Below are 15,017 nucleotides of genomic sequence, written 5' to 3'. Positions count from 1 at the left end.
TGCCAGAAAAGGGCGAAGTCCTTAGAAGGGACCTGACTGTTTGAGGTCCTCCACAGATGGCCCGGTAGTGACAGCCAGACCAGACAAGGGATAACCCCATCTACTCAGTAAAATAGTTTCTTCTCTTTTCCTTAGCCTTAGCGGAACTGTCTTGTTGGGATTACTTCGAGACACAATACATTCACTTATCTTCTCTTCCTTTTCTTTCTATAATCTCCTCCACAACCTTTTTGGACGCCACGTCCTGCATTTCTCCCTTCATGAGTTCTCTTCCTATTGCTGCAAGTTCCAGTCTCAATCGACTGGTTAGCGCTCTCTCCTGGTCCATTTCTCATTCAGAATACTTCAGCAGGGTGTGCTCTGAAGAGTCTTGAAGCCTCTTCTGGCAAGACCAGCAATAACTCTCATTTTCAATCCCTGTTCTACGCAAATATTTACAAGTGGCTGAGAAGCAGCCGCTAGCACTAATACTCTCCTCTTACCGTAACAGGGTTCACCTCCGCTCAGCAGGATCCTAAATAGAGCCCCAACTGTTTTGCTCGTTTCCTCCGTGGTCTTGCGTAGATATTCTGTAAAATGCATGCCCCTAGCCAATCACACTCCAAGGTATTTCAGCTTTTCCTGCGTCAGAAGCTCGTGGTCGTCTATCTTCACTTTCAGGTTTCTGATGGTCATTCTACTCTTTTGCCTTACCATGGTCATGCAAAGTCCTATTTCCCTAAGCTGCCAGCTTGATCGCCTCCGTTGTTCTTAGTTCCCGGGTTTCCTTGGTCTTGACACAGGTTATCAGAGTCAGGTCGTCCGTCTGTGCCGCCAGAGTAAAATGGGAGCGGAAGGAAAGGACTCGAATAAGGGGAATTTGTAAGAGTGAAAACCCCGCTGGAGTAACACTAGATCAACCTAAATTATCCAAAACTAGTCTCAGTGCAGCAGCTGACCATTTAATTCCCATTTGGCGAGTTCGCATTCCCAGCGAGACCTTCATCGGGTCACGCTCCTTCCACCATGGGTACGAGCGTGTAAAACAATATTATTAATTCAACCCATTATGCGGCTTTTTATCCATTGCATTAATAAATATCATCTGGAAACAAAGTTTTTTGTATAAATAAAATTCCATATGGGGCCCACGCACTCGCGTGTCCCTTTCCCGCACGCGAAATCCGCTGACTTTGTCTCCCTCTAAACCTTCATATATCATATTCTGACAATAGCAGACTGGGTAATTATAAAGGTTGGGCTTGGGGCCTTTGTTGTCCATACACAGGCCGGTGAAAGACAACTCATTCAAGCTCCCGCGCTGAGTGACAATGCAGCAACAAAATTCTTCGTAGTCTGGCTAAAGGGTCCACGATCCCGCGTTTTTCCGGAGTTTTTGGCCCCGTGTGCGAGCCCGGAACTTCCGGCCTTCGAGCCGACATAGCGTGTCCCCCAACCGATACCTTTTCTTAATAATTCTATTTCGAAATTTGAGTTATGCTCCTAAAAATCCTCATGGCTGAAATGCTAAATTAAATAAAAAAAAACTGGTTTAAAAAGGCCGCGGTGCATGCGAGCTGCCCCCTAAAAAAGGCAAAAAACCAAAAAACACGGTTTTTCGGAGATGAAAAAATGTTAATGCCCGAACCGTGCATAACGAAAATATGAATTTCTGAAATATATTTGACTCGCTCGGGCCTAAATTAAGATGATTTATCGTTGTTCTTTTGTTTCTTGATGTCGGGTGTTCACGTTTAATTATTACTGGCAACGAACCTGTGACGGCAGTTTTCAAGCACAAGTCTAAGTAGTGAAGCTTCTGAACGGAGTTTTATTCGAGCACAACACTCACAAATTTCAACGTTAATATCTCGGAAATCAGCCGAATAATCATCTTAAAAAATAAATCAAGCTACGCCTCTGGGTGGGCCATACACCGCGTACTCTCTTAATTTCTGGATATGTAATAATTTTGATGTTCATTTTCGTGATTTTGAAATCATCCCCACACGTAGAATACTGCATCTTCAATATACAAGGTGTTAGTCAAACAATGTCTAATCAAACAATATCGAGCCTGGAATATTCGGCAATTTGTTTGAGGTGAATTAATGAAATTTGAAGGATTGTCGAAAGCACATATACGGAAAACAGTATTTTTTAAAATAACTTTAAGGTTTTGATGAATTTCCACTAATTTATTAGCCAAAAACGGCAAATTTTTCCCTGTGAACCCAAATAAGACACTCTGTAGATGATCGGTTTTCTACATTTAATTGCACTATCAGGTCTAAATAGTCCCATGTTAACCTACAAATGAGATCTATACTTAATCAATCATTCAACTAAAAACTTGAGCCTCATTTTGAATATTTCATTGTTTCCCCTATTTTAGCTCGTTTAAAAAATAAATCACAATTAACTCGGTTCCACATATGCCCGCATATTACGAGGCCATTAATAAAGGCTGCATGATTATTAGAGCTATTTAGGCATCAGAGACAATATGAGTGATTGTTTCCAGAGTCGGTACTGTAAGGCTTCATGTCCAAGTATTTTAGGGATATGGCATGAGGTTACGATTTGAAACCAGGCATGTTGGTAAATGTAGGTCTGATTGCCTATACCAAAAGCATCTGAATCAGAATATACAAGAAAGAGGCGGAAGTTTACTTCCATTAAACTGCTTCAAAATTGCAAGTTCGAAGAATTTTGAATTTCATATTTTTACTAATTAAAAACCATTACGTAGCGCACCTCTGACTTTTTTGGCAATGAATGAAAAAGGCACAGGCGTGCGAGGGTTGACTTTAAGATTAAGTTGAATAAACATTTGCAGGGAATTTGATTTCCAGATATTCAATTTAAAAAAAAAACGACTTGATACGCCTCTGGTTTTTTTGGCAATAAAGACTAGCAGGTGTCTTTTATTAATAGAATTTAGTATCGCATGCTAGAGGGCACAAAATACAATGAACCTGCCAATTCAGTCTTGGTTATGGACGTGGCCATATCCAAGACTGAGTTAGACCAGTTGTGTCTAGAGTTGATCAGATTCGGGCCCTCAAGGGCCCAAGTGATCTGCATTACTGCTTTTTAGAATCTCAGTTCCAGCTCTCAGGTCTCAGTCCTTCCGTTTCTGGCCCTATCAATGGCTTGGTTTAACCTAAACTAACCCTATACGATTTTTAAAATAAAACTAATTGACCAAGAATGACTGAGGTCGCTATTGTATTTAGATACTCGCTTCCCTTTTCTATCACGTTCATTTCAAACTTATATTTCCTCTCAAATTGGGAGACGCACTAAATTCAGTCTCCCTTATTTCCGGTGCAGGATTAAAGAGTTTTCGCACGTAACGCTATTGCGGATCTCGTTGGCATACAGTGCGTGGCATTTTTAAGTTGAATTTATTATCAAACATTCTGAAGGGTAAAGGAGCAAGTTTTGGAGCGTGTTTATAGTCATTTGAATTTGTTATAGGACAATGGTGTCAATGGAAAATTCGCACCTAAAAGGCGATTTCTCATTGGAATATGTCTCCAACGTATTTTAGTTGAAATTCTCCCCGTTCAATCTCTGATTTATTACAAATCGTCTAATTTTACGTCTTCAACCAATGAAACCGAAAACTCCCACTTCTCCGACACTTTCCAACCCTTTCTCAACGAGCACATGTTAGACGAGGTTTCTCCATAAAAACGGGCCAAAAAAATTATATTAAAATATAAAAGCCATATGCCCGTTCAGTTCAACCGTTTCAGAGATTTAAAGGTAATCAGAGGGGGAATAAAAATATCCTCGTTTTTAAAATTAAAATTATTTCATTTCCTGGGAGAACTGGTATTGAATAAATTATTGCCGGTGCAGCTCACTGAAAGGAACCTCAAATTGTGACGCAATATGGTTCTTTTGGAAATGGGTGCGTGTCCAAGCGTTTGAGAAATTTAAAAGTGGTCAAAAGGTGAATAAAAATATCCAAGATTTTAACGTTAAAATTTACTAGGAGATTGCATAAATTATTATGGGTGAACGTCACTGAAAGGAACCTCAAATGGTGACGCAATAAGGTTCTTTTCGAAATGTGTACGGAAGCGTTTGAGACATTTTAAAGGTAATCACAAGCGAAATAAAAATATTCAGATTTTTAAAATAATTTTTTTCCTGAAAGAACTGATGTATGACGCCGTAAGGAACTTGAAATGGTATCATAATGAGATTCCTCTGGAAATATGTAAAAATTCTACATGTTGAATTATTGATTGGAACTTGGAACATTTTAACTAAAAACTAAAATTAAATCGACCGATAAGTTTCGCAACTGCTATCTAATAAACAATATTATTTACTTGAATGAGTCGATTTAAAGCTGAACGTAAAAAATTATCGAAAAACTCAATATAAGTGTCGCAACTTAATAAAAATACGCCATTTCGGGAGATTACGGCGTTGCAAATCTGCGTTTTTGGCAAAAAAATATAAACACAAGGATAACCTTAAATCGAAGTGACTAAAACGTACACAAATATGACGTTAATGCTGTACCGGACAAACAAAAAAAATCAATTTGGTTAGCAGATTAAACCAACAGTTCTTCTACGTTTTTTTATCCCACACCAGTTACATAAACGCGATTTATACAGGAAGGAGGAGGATGCTTTATAAAAAACTGGCATTCCCATGCAGAAAAAGGGGAGAAAGACCTCAAAATCCTGAAGGATGCCTGTTTTTATTACTGATTTTACGGTATTTTGAAAACATTTCACAAGTCGAGGGTGGATAACACTGAAGGGGAATTTTAAAGACCTGTAAAAACGTGAAAACAAACAGGGGTTTTAGGATTTATGTGTGAAAATCGTAAAAGCCCAGTTTTACCTGTTCTGCCTCAAGAATTTACTGCCCAGAAGGTGATTAAAGACAGTACCGAGTCAGTTTAGGTCGTTCAACCTACTTAATATTTTCCTCCGCGTTTTTAACGGGGGATGCGACTTGTGACGCGCACCATCACTTTCCCATGCTCACTTATGAACGTGATTCCAAAAATACATTCAGGATGATTTTTTGTCGCCCCGACAAAGGGTTGAACAACTCACAGTTACATAAAAATAAACCGGGAAATCAGCATAAAAATACGAAATGTGAGAGAAGACATTTGGGGATGGTTTATAAAAAGGTGCCTATTTTGAATATAATATTTGATGAGGAAGGAAGAGGCGCGATAATGCAGCTGCGCTGCTTCGGTGCACGCCGAAAGGAGAATTTTTTATGTCCTGCCACTGGATTTAATGCTTCTATTAGTTTTGTTTTAATACAAGATCTCGGAATTTGTTAAACGACCGTGAAGCACGAAAAATGTAAAAGACGTCCGAAATCGGGCAATATTAATCGGATACCCGGCATATTTTCAGGTAACTCGAGTCGATTTTATGGATTTCAGTAGGAATCTCGACATTCCCCAGACTTGTTTGTTTATAATCAGGACGTTCGGTAGCCTTTTTTGGCTTTTTTCATATTCACAAAAAATACAGACACTGAGTTTGTGATGGTAAATGGAGATTACACAGACAAGTCAAGTTAAGTACTGAATTAATTTTTCTCCATGCAGTCAAGTTGAGTAACATTGAGGAATAATTCAGGAAAATTTCCTTTTAATTAATCTGTAGAATAATTAAATAAATCGGCACTAATTGCAGTTTGAGGAGGTTTTAAAACAACACAGGACAGACATTGTATTAATTTTTCTCCGTGTATCTGATGTTCAGTCAATTCTTCTTAAGTTGTTAGTTGGAGAGAGACAAAGTCTGCTGAACAAAACAGTCCAATTTAATGTTTCCAAGAAAATAATTTAAATTCCAATGTAATCAATTCAAATTTAAGAATGAACTTATTTCTCTCCGTGTGTCGTTTATTCTTATTTGGGCCATTACTTTTCATGAATACTTCAGGACGCTGAAAAATTCGCTTAAGTGACTTAGTTACTTTTCTCCGTGCGCATTTCATTTTTCTTGGATTATTTGAAATGAAATCTGAATTCAAGTTAACCAGAACTAACTGAAAAATGTTTCTGGAACGAGAGAACATCCACCATTTTGTGAAGAAGACCCTCGCTCAAGGTAATTACGAGCCGACTGAATCTTATTAACATGAGTCGAGGAAAATATGAGTTTAAGAACATTTTCTTTATTTTAAATAACCGAATTATGGAGATTTTTATAAATTTTCGCATTCTAGGATTATTTTTCTACGTGTAAACAGCGCTGCGCGGTATCAAAGCAGAATCAATTTAATTTTTTGTATCAGTGCCCGGAATTTCGACTCTAGCACTTATTATTATTTAATATTTATCCGAGCCCTCAGTGAAGGGTAAATGTTACATTTAGTTGATTTTGACTGAGAATAGTGCGCAGTTTCACCCCTACTTGTATGGAAGACCGTTTCCCGAATTAAAATAAAAGAGAAAAAACAAATTGTTGCATAACAGTGTTGGATAACATATTTGTTTTACTTCATCGTTATAAAACTTAATTTGTTATCTACGTCACTGGCCGCAATGTGCGCCACTGTACTTTTCATGTTGAGTGCAGAAATTCCAGCTCGAGCATCGTTTCCAGCTTGGCCCAGAGATCTTTGACACGATTCACAATTGTTTTATGGCGTCATAACGTGCGTCGTCATGGCGTTTCACAGACACCTTCGGTAAAAATGCCAAAATAATCATCAATGTTTAGAGGCGATACACAAAACAGGCTTTATGAGTGAAATATGAGAATTTAGGTATGGGAACGTGATTCATCGTCTTAAAGGAAATTCAACTGCTTTTCAGCGCAGTTTCTAATATACAAGATAACTGAGGATAGTGTGTACCTCCCCACCCCTACTTGTGTATGAGGTCTTATTTCCAAATAGGCCTCACACACAATCACTCCAAAACAATATTGGATAACGCATTAGTTTTATTATATCGTCATAAAACTTACTTTGTGATGTTTGTTCCTGCTCTGAATTCGAGCCATTGCGCTTTTCTTGTTGAATACGGAAATCGTAACTTGATCATCATTGGCGCATCAGAGCTTGACCCCGACATGTTTGATGCACCATATTGTTTTTAGGCCATACGCGCAAACTTGAATTGTTAACCATCATAGCCTTCTAGAGCCATCTTCGACAACTATTATATGTATATTAAAATAATCCCAAAACATTGGAACCCAACGTTTAGAGACGATGCACAAAACTGCGGTTATTACGGAAACATGAGGATTTTGGCATAGAACTTCTAGTGCTTTTGCTAACATACTTTTTTCTCAGAAGGAAAATCTTCAAAAAATACCAGGCCTGGAATTCTGGCGGCCTGGTGATGTGGGATTTACCGAAGCACCTATCAAGTAAAAACGTCAGAATGGAAGAGCCTTCTCTGACTCCGGAATTGCCTCTGAGAGATATATCGTCATGGTCGGACAGGACTGCGAGTAGCTACTATCTACTCTTTTTGTCTTCTACTAATTGATTCCACGCTCTCCTCATCTGTTGTGTTTTTGAAACATCGACTATCTTTTTTGGGCCATTACAGTCCTGTTGTACTTTTTTTCGCCTTTAGTGTAATCAAGAGGGCCTTTATGATGGCTTCGCGCCTCCCTATTCTTCCTCCTTCCAAACTATTTATCTATGCCCTTCTGGTCTCGTATCATGTTGTTACTAATCCTAATGTATATGTTCGTTCGACTGAAATTTTTGCTTTTTTCTTCGACAATGAAAATTGTTCCTGCATGTTTGAGTTTTCTCTTGATGTGCTTCTCTTTGCGTTGCGGCATCCATACATGTATAACCGTCCTTGGGTTTTGGTACTTTCGTCATTTCGTCTTGATCTTATCAGGCCTTTTCTGCCAGGTTCGTCCCAAAGACTGGTTTCTGGTAATGCAATAGGTCCTTCCTTCCGCAGACCCGCGTCCAGGCACTCCCCGGTTGCATTCATTTAACTTCCATCCTTTTGCCTTCCGACTCTGTTGCCTTTCTCTCCATCTCCTGGGGTTGGTCACCCGGACTCGAAGGAGGCAGCATCCAAGAGTCATCACGTGGAGGTGTGGACAGGCCTTTAACTCCCGCTTGCTAATACACTAATTGGGAGTGTGCTAATAAGCTCAATGCGGAGATTGCACTCCGACCGTCATTTTTAGCTTTGCCCAGCCACCTTTGATACGACGACAAACGAACATTCACGATTGTTCGAACGATTGAATTGTTTTCAAACGTCATGACGTTTCACGGCTACCTTCGGCAAAAATGCCAAAATAATCCAGTGTGCCGAGAATATACACAACACTGCACTTATTTGTAACATATGACGATACTCCAAGGGGACAAATAATCACACTGAATTAATATCAGAAAGTTCCGCCTATCAGTCCTCTATCCAAATCATTGTAGTGATATGACCTTATTCTGAAAAAAATACCGTTTGCTTCAATCAACAAAAGAATATAATTCAACACAATGAAGGAATAATTATTATTGCTTGTACGAAACTACAGCTCTCCCATATGCCACACGGTACCAGTGTGCGGTACCAGAACCACATAATGCCTATTAAAATAAATGAAATGTAAAAACGACTAATAAATAGTTGGAAGGAAAGGAAGTCGCTCAGATTTGTGACAATTTAAACAGAAGCCCGGTTGAGATTGCCGGATGTTGCCGTTTAAAAAACGACAATTGGAGCAATAATGCCCGTTTGGCATCGCTGCATTATTCTGTAAAGCGTATGGAAAGCAACGAATTTACCAGTTTATGGGGAATTAGTCAGTGGTGTACCAGAAACTGCATCATTCTACTTAGGGAGATCCACCAGTGGTGCCCCAAGAATTGCATCATTCTGCTCAGTCAGATGCGATTTGTTCTCAACCCTCTTATTCCTAATGGTTCACAAACGGCAAAAAACACAGATTTTTCACGGTTTCTCAGGCATTCGACGTTGCAAAATTAATGATTCACCCTTTTCCGCAACTAAAAAAACCATTAAAATATTCACTTATGGGAAGGTGAGGGGATGCAAGACGGATGCAAAAAGGGTTAAGCAATTAGCAACGCTCACTAGTTGCTTAGAATTCAGAAATAACCCGGGAATAAAATTAATAGTCCTTTAGGTGACGGATTTGATTTATTTTGTTGTATTTTATTAATCAATCACCTTTGTAATGGGTGAGGTATTTCACCGCGATTCGAGGAAGAAAATTGTTACAATTTTTGGCGATTCGATCATGCCCCACGTCGTCGACTGGCTCGATTTATCATCGAGACCAGGGAAAAAAGTTCCACCGAAATATGTAAAAAAGCCAAGCTTAAAATTTCTTCTAAATAAGATTAATCGACTTGATTTTTGACAGCTTGAGATGCATTTTAAACTTCGTCTCCGGCCACCGTCTGGTTTCGTTCAACGAATTACGATACAAAGACCTTCAACCCAATGACACCAGCGGCATGCATCCATTCAAAACACCATCGAGACCTTCTATAAATCAACTTTAAATGAAAAAATACACTAAAAAAATTAACGTATTTCAAGTAAATGATTTAACATATCTACATATTAGTGTACTGGACACATTCACATGAACAATACTTCAAAAAACATCCACATTCCCAGCCCAATTATCGGTTCAATCTGGCTACATCTCCTTAACTAGCCCTAAATGGCAACACAGCATTGTTCTTTTGTCAAAGCAATATGGCCGATCCATTTGACAAGTTTATGAGGGCGACAAAGACAGTCAATATCTTTGGCCAGGGGCGATGTTGCAACGTGTTTTTCACAATACTTTTTTGGATAATGCAAAGGTTTCCGTTTGTAATAAGTGTAGGGTAAACGCGAGGATTGAGGTTAAGCCTTACGTGGAAGCGCTTAATGATCTTTTCATAGCAATCAAATACAAATGTAATCATTCTGTGATTTATTAACCAGACACTTAAATATCGACTTTGTTTCTATAGAATTCTAAATTCTATATCTGCCAACTCGTGGCGACTTCGGTATTATATTTAGGCTTGACCACTTGCTTAGAAATATTCATTTTTTGATTTTTATTAGTGATAGAAAATACTTTTCAAGTGAACTAGTTTAGGACGTTTGAACCGAGATACATCTATAATATTTTCATTAACAAACCAGTTCCTTCTTAAACGAAAATACTCGTTTCAAACTTGTGAATTTGAATATTAAATTGGATTATGTTCTCCACGAACGTCTAAAATTCATGAAAAACGAAAGAATAATCGGGGCTTTGCATCTGAAAGGGAATGACCGTATTTTTAGCCGCATGTGAACGGGGGAAACCGTCATTAAAATGCACGACAAACAGAAATAAAAAATTAATCGTGAAAATAAAAATAAAGAGCCGGAACACATGTTTCTGTAAATTCATATTTCATGTGAAAAACATCTCCCCTAGTCCTCGTACATTCCGGCTTCATTTCAGTAATTAAAGAAAGATTTTTCGCATTAGATTGTTAAACTCTAGAGCCTTATTTTTTGATGAGGCCTCTTAAACATCCAGACCTAATCCCCAGGTATTTTGATTTTCACGCTTCCGGCTAAACCAGACACTTAATAAATGATTTTTAAAAACTCGCCTTCCTAAAATCGTTACCGAGGCTGTGGCACATTTTTAGTTCCTGTGCTCTTTAACCATTTGTGAGGTAATTAATCTCGTTTTTAAAATGTTGGGGAGATAATGATACTATAATAGCTATAAAAAATTAGCGATAGGTGTTAATTAGGTTTGTAATTTCACTGTTAATGAATCACCCTGTATGGAGCCCTTGAGCCGCAATCCATACGCGGGATTTGCAAGTTATTAGTCCATTTGCGACAGACACAATAACTTTGTTTCGGTTTTTTAGTCTGGGCAGCGCGTGCCATTAAACGCCACACCTTGTATTTCTCAAACAATTTCCGACCAATTTTTTAAATTTTAATAGTGATCTATTGCGTTCAATTATGTAGTATTGGTACGGTAAATTTGGATGGATTTTACCGTAAATCAACATGGAAAACGCTGAATAACTTGCCTGAGTAGTCTTGAGCAGTTGAGTCTCAATGCGAAGACATTTTAGAGCTGAATCTGTCTCTAGACCGTTTTGAAAAGAAATATGTCAATGAATTTTGGTAAAGCAACAGATAGAAAGGTTCTCAGAAAACTGTTAAATTTTCGGTTAAATTGGATTATAAATAGTGGCGTACTGAGCACGAATATAAAACCTTAATATTTGATGTCTACATTGTGTTAATTAGACAATAGAAGTTTTGATAAATCTGATTCCCAAAATAATAAATATAGTTTAATGAATTTTTGCGAAACAATTAGTACACTTGTACTTTGCAACTAGCAAAATTTTGAGTTATCAAGCCGTAAACAGTGGCGTACTGAGCACGAGTCTAAAGTCCTCACATTTGCTCTTTACAATGTGTTAATTGGAAAATCGAACTTTTGATAAATTTGACTCCCAAAATAATGAAAACATTTTATAGAATTTTGTTGATACAGCTGGTGGAAGTGTGCTCCTTAACCTGTGAAATTTTTAGTTACATCAGCAGTGGCGTACCAAACTAAGTCGTCTTTTCCACACATTGCATTAATTAGAAAATCCAATTGCCATCGAATCGAATCGAGTCTCTGACTCACAAAATAATTTTAAAAAATTCATGACTTTTGGTGAAACAAATGATGGTTGAATTAGATTAAAACCAGTTCACTTTTAGTTAAGTTTAAGTGAAGCGAATCTTAGCAACACTCTCAAGAATTGAGGTTATAATTATTGTGAAATTCTTGTGATGATTTGTAATATTGTTGTGATGGTTTGTGATATTCTTGTGACAGTTTACGATATGATCGTGGCGGTTTGTGATACTCTTGTGATAGTTTGTGATATTTTCGTGACGGTTTGCGATATTCTTGTGATGGTTTAGACTGACCTCTATAGTCGGCCTTTAAAAGTAATCTAAACAGGAGTTCCCTAACGCACGAACTGCAGCCACACTTTGTTTTAAAAGAGCCAGTTCTGGTTTTGAAATATCGTGGGTGTTCAACAATTGCCACTGCCATGTGATCGAGTATCGCCCCATTGATATTACATTTCCAACAATGTACTCACAATTAAACAACTTAAGAATTCAATTCTGGGGCGGTGACGAAATGCCCTATGGCTACACAGCAACCGCTTTTTTCTCCAATACATTATTCGAGATTTATCGCAATATACGCGTACAGGAACTACAGCTATTGTTGTAACAGAACCAGTAATAACTGCCATTTAAAAATATTGTAAGAATTCTTTAAACGGCAATAAATCATCGTCAATAATAATCAATAAAATTTGAGGCCGGCCTTTTCGCCGGATTCCTCGAAGTCTGGTTCGATACCCTCACTTCGGGATCTGTTTTCAATGTTTAGGATTTCATTTTGCATCTCGATCTCGCACAATAATAAATTGATTAACGTCCACCCAGTGGCGTGCCAAGCCGCCGCCACCACTGTCACCGGGAAGGCGATAAATCGAGGTGGTACGCCCCTGGTCCTAGGCTATCGTCCATCATCAGACGCGTCTCGTTAAAAGGATTTTTTCTACATACCGACCGCTTTTATAATAAAAATTCAAAATATAATAATCCCACTCACAATGGGCTTCGATCGGATCAAAATCGATCTGAGAAATACCATTCTCATGTGCTCCCGACAGGGTGCCCTATTGTTTAATATAATTGTTATTTTGTCTTAAAAGAATCTCGCGCGCAGCGGTCAGAATGTGAACGTACCGGTACCAGGCTTTGGTACCAGTCATTCATCGAACGCTAATATTCGTTGCCATTTTAACCGTGACAATGGGATCGATGGCTTTGGGGGCTAAAACTAGTTCGGCAGTCAATCGATTAATTATAAAGTTAAGTGGTGGAACTGAACAATTTAAACTTGAAAGTTTCTCTTTCATGGACTTTCTGTTATGTTTCTATAGTTTAGGTTAGTTCAGGTTAGGCACCTACTTATGCAGGATGGGCCAGAACAAGTATAAGAAAAGTTGATCAGGTGGTGACAGGGACGATCCAAACTACACGGTATTTTGGTGCGCGAAATGCAATTATTTTCGAGAGGAGGCTGGAAAAACGTATGGAAAGAGAGTTACAGCAGTGAATATCGCTGTTGAGGAGTGAGAGCTCATGGCTGTGATGAGAATGTTGAAGGAAACCATGAGAAAAAGAGATGGAGGAGAGAAAAAAGAAGAGAGAGGGCGAAATCAAGTAGAGAACATTAAGGTATTGCGAAGAAGCGTCGAAGACAGTAAATAGGCCACCCCTCCCCCTTGAAGTAATGCCTCCCTATGGATTGAGAGGAGAGATTGACAGAGCGAAGAGAGAATAAGGGTTTTTCAGTGGGCACTGCATAAGATTGCAACTGATTTGCACATACCTTGATCATATCATACTAAATCAATTATGATCTGGGATGCGTAAAGGCATTTTTCTCTCATCTCTATATAAAAAAAAAAGATTAGCTCAGGTAAATTCAGGTAATTTTCAAAGTAATGCTATGCTGTGGATGTGAGAAAAAAGAGACCGGGTGTTTTAGTAGGTTGGTTTATGCCAGAGTTGCACGCTCCCTGAGACGCCACTACACCAGTGCCCCAGGGGTGCATAGATATGTATTTTGCCCAATCCTCTGTAAATAAATTAAAAAAAAATAATTCAGGTTAGTTTCCCCCATTAATTTGCCCCCATTGCCTCCAAATGGTTATAATGAAGTCAAAATTGGAACACGAAAGTAGTAGATGAAGACAAAAAGCTTACCTCGTCTCGCGGCAGACCTGTGGACAGAAGATTTAGTCGGAGAACGATTCCGGAAAGGACGGTCAACCCGACACGAAGTGGGCACCCAAGATGGCCTAAGTCAAGTCCACAAAGCCTCTCTAGCAGATTCCCCTCAACATCGTTAAAAACAGAGTTAGTTGAGGTTCGCTTTGAGTGTCGGGAAACTGAGGTGTGTTGATGGGTAAGGACTTGGGACGACTCTCGCCTACACATTGAGACGAGGAAAAACAGGGTAGTTCAGGTAAGATCATGAGTTACTGGAGTCTCACGAGAGTCTTTCAGCCCGTGTCAGTACTTTGGCAGTCAATCGATTGATGATAAAGCTAAGTAGTAGGATTGAGCCATTTAAGCTTCAAAGTTTTTTTCCATGGAATTTCTAGGATGTTTCGTTAGTGGAGGTATAATGTATACATATACATATCTATAATGTATAATGTATGTATTGTACATGCAGACGACATTGCCATCATGGTAGAAGAAGAGGCACCTCAGAGTTATTGCGCAATGCGTTACTGGACCATGGATCAATGGAATCTCAAGCGGGACTCCGAGTCTGAGATACTTATTGAAAAACCTTCCAAACTTGTTTAAGTGATACAAATATTGGAATGTCACTCGCTTTTGATATATAATGGGTGTTTCAAATTCTGCTCCTAGAGGTCGCCATTGGCTTGAATCCTTGACATAGGCGCCACGTCGCGTTGCTAATATCCGTTCACTTTGACATTTTCAGGCAATATTGTTAAATTATTAGTTCAACAAATTTGGTTAAATGCCAATTTGATAAAAATCTCTGCTTGATATTATTAGTAACATAAACGAATTATGATGTTACACGAGCCGTCCCTGCGACCTGACAGTCGCTTTAGCATTGTACTGCCACGCCGCCAGCGGCCAATTCATCAACTACTTTTCCTCCTAGGCGTTAAAGTAGCGTTTTACGTGCGCGTTCTGAAGTTAATAATGATACGGCCGGAAAACAGCCAATATTTAACCACATTTCAAACAAAACAAATCGATTAATATCGCCGAATTTTTCGACACACCACTCGAGGAGTACAAATGTTTGAGCGAGGAGAACCCGTTACGAAGCGAAGCAACGTACCTTTGTTACAAATAAAGAAAACAATTTTTTAGCTGGTCGGCGTACGAGTAATGTGCCCCATCATCATCATTTAAATAATAA

The sequence above is a fragment of the Euwallacea similis genome, chromosome 23 (assembly GCF_039881205.1).
Source record: "Euwallacea similis isolate ESF13 chromosome 23, ESF131.1, whole genome shotgun sequence".
Taxonomy (NCBI): Eukaryota; Metazoa; Arthropoda; class Insecta; order Coleoptera; family Curculionidae; genus Euwallacea; species Euwallacea similis.
The sequence above is the reverse complement of the archived record's forward strand: the minus strand, read 5'-3'. Positions refer to the sequence as shown.